We start from the raw sequence: 3,061 nt of genomic DNA, 5'->3' as shown, positions 1-3,061 counted from the left end.
CATGAGGAGGGAGTAGTTCTCCATCGAGGCTCGGGGCTGTACCGGTAGCTATGTGGTTCATCTCTCTCCTATGTGCTTCAATACAATAATCTCATGAGCTGCCTTACATGATTGAGATTCATATGATGATGCTTGTAATCTAGATGTCATTATGCTAGTCAAGTGGATTTTACTTATGTGATCTCCGGGGACTCCTTGTCCCACGTGTGTAAAGGTGACAGTGTGTGCACCGTGTGGGTCTCTTAGGCTATATTTCACAGAATACTTATTCACTGTTATGAATGGCATAGTGAAGTGCTTATTTATATCTCTTTATGATTGCAATGTGTTTTGTATCACAATATATCCGTGTGCTACTCTAGTGATGTTATTAAAGTAGTTTATTCCTCCCGCACGGTGTAATGGTGACGAGTGTGTGCATCGTGTAGTACTTGGCGTAGGCTATGATTGTGATCTCTTGTAGATTATGAAGTTAACTATTGCTATGATAGTATTGATGTGATCTATTCCTCCTTTCGTAGTGTGAAGGTGACAGTGTGCATACTATGTTAGTACTTGGTTTGGTTATGTTGATCTGTTATGCACTCTAAGGTTATTTAAATATGAACATTGAATATTGTGGAGCTTGTTAACTCCGGCATTGAGGGTTCGTGTAATCCTACACGGTTAGTGGTGTTCATCATCCAACAAGAGGGTGTAGAGTCTAGCATCTATTTATTTATTCTGTTATGTGATCAATGTTGAGAGTGTCCACTAGTGAAAGTATGATCCCTAGGCCTTGTTCCTAAATACTTGCTATCACTCGCTTGTTTACTTGTTTCTATCGCATCTTTACTTCCTGCAATATTACTACCATCAATCGCACGCCAGACAAGCACTTTTCAGCGCCATTGCTACTGCTCATACTTATTCATACCACATGTATTTCACTATCTCTTCGCCGAACTAGTGCACCTATTAGGTGTGTTGGGGACACAAGAGACTTCTTGCTTTGTGGTTGCAGGGTTGCATAAGAGGTATATCTTTGACCTCTTCCTCCCTGAGTTCGATAAACCTTGGGTGGTCCACTTAAGGGAAACTTGCTGCTGTTCTACAAATCTCTGCTCTTGGAGGCCCAACACTGTCTACAAGAATAGAAGCACCCGTAGACATCAAGCTATTTTCTGGCGCCGTTGCCGGGAGGAAAGGTAAAAGGCACTCATACTCCGGTCCCAGGTAAAGTACTTTTCTGTTACCGTTGTGTGTGTGCTCGAAGCTATTTCCTTTAGATCCTGCAATTGCATCCTTTTGTTTCTTGTTTACACTAGTTAGGCATAATGGACAACAATGAGCTTCTTATTCTATTTCCTGATTTAAGACATGGATGGTTTGATGCGAAAATTAAAAAACCTATGGAACATATTAGTATGAACGCTTTGAACACCATTGTTGCTAATGATATGGAAAATTCTAAGCTTGGGGAAGCTGGCTTTGATGAGCATGATATTTTTAGTCCCCCAAGCATTGAGGAGAAAATTTACTTTGATGATACTTTGCCTCCTATTTATGATGATTATAATGATATTGGTCTTTTAGTACCGCTTGTTATGGAGGATAAATTTGATTATGATTACAATATGCCTCCTATATTTGATGATGAGAATAATAATGATAGCTACTTTGTTGAATTTTCTCCCACTACAACTAATAAAATTGATTATGCTTATGTGGAGAGTAATAATTTTATGCATGAGACTCATGATAAGAATGCTTTATGTGATAGTTATATTGTTAAGTTTGCTCATGATGCCACTGGATATTATTATGAGAGAGGGAAATATGGTTGTAGAAATTTTCATGTTACTAAAACACCTCTCTATGTGCTGAAATTTTTGAAGCTACACCTGTTCTATCTTCCTATGCTTGTTACTTTTTTCTTCATGAACTTGTTTATTTAAAAAACTCCTTTTCATAGGAAGCATGTTAGACTTAAATGTGTTTTGAATTTGCTTTTTGATGCTCTCTTTTGCTTCAACTCTTATTTCTTGCGCGAGCATCATTGAAATTACTGAGCCCATCTTAATGGCTATAAAGAAAGAACTTCTTGGGAGATAACCCATGTGTTTATTTTACTACAGTACTTTTTTTTTATATTTGTGTCTTGGAAGTTATTACTACTGTAGCAACCTCTCCTTATCTTAGTTTTGTGCATTGTTGTGTGATACGTCTCCGACGTATCGATAATTTCTTATGTTCCATGCCACATTATTGATGATATCTACATGTTTTATACACATTATATGTCGTATTTATGCATTTTCCGGCACTAACCTATTAACGAGATGTCGAAGAGCCGATTGCTGTTTTCTCGCTGTTTTTGGTTTCAGAAATCCTAGTAAGGAAATATTCTCGGAATTGGACGAAATCAACGCCCGGGGGCCTATTTTTAGACGAAGCTTCCGGAAGACCGAGGGGGAAAGGAAGTGGGGCCACGAGGCGCCGCCACAACGGGCGGCGCGGCCCGGGTCTTGGCCGCGCGGCCCGGTGTGTGGGGCCCTCGTGTGGCCCCCGCGTTGCCCTTCCGCCTACTTAAAGCCTCCGTCGCGAAACCCCCAGTACCGAGAGCCACGATACGGAAAACCTTACTGAGACGCCGCCGCCGCCAATCCCATCTCGGGGGATTCTGGAGATCGCCTCCGGCACCCTGCCGGAGAGAGGAATCATCTCCTGGAGGACTCTTCATCGCCATGATCGCCTCCGGAGTGATGTGTGAGTAGTTCACCCCTGGACTATGGGTCCATAGCAGTAGCTAGATGGTCGTCTTCTCCTTATGTGCTTCATTGTTGGATCTTGTGAGCTGCCTAACATGATCAAGATCATCTATCTGTAATTCTATATGTTGTGTTTGTCGGGATCCGATGGATAGAGAATACTATGTTATGGTGATTATCAATCTATTACCTATGTGTTGTTTATGATCTTGCATGCTCTCCGTTATTAGTAGAGGCTCTGGCCAAGTTTTTGCTCTTAACTCCAAGAGGGAGTATTTATGCTCGATAGTGGGTTCATGCCTCCATTAAAT

Source organism: Lolium rigidum, chromosome 4, assembly GCF_022539505.1.
Source record: "Lolium rigidum isolate FL_2022 chromosome 4, APGP_CSIRO_Lrig_0.1, whole genome shotgun sequence".
Classification (NCBI taxonomy): Eukaryota; Viridiplantae; Streptophyta; class Magnoliopsida; order Poales; family Poaceae; genus Lolium; species Lolium rigidum.
This window is presented reverse-complemented; position numbering follows the sequence as displayed.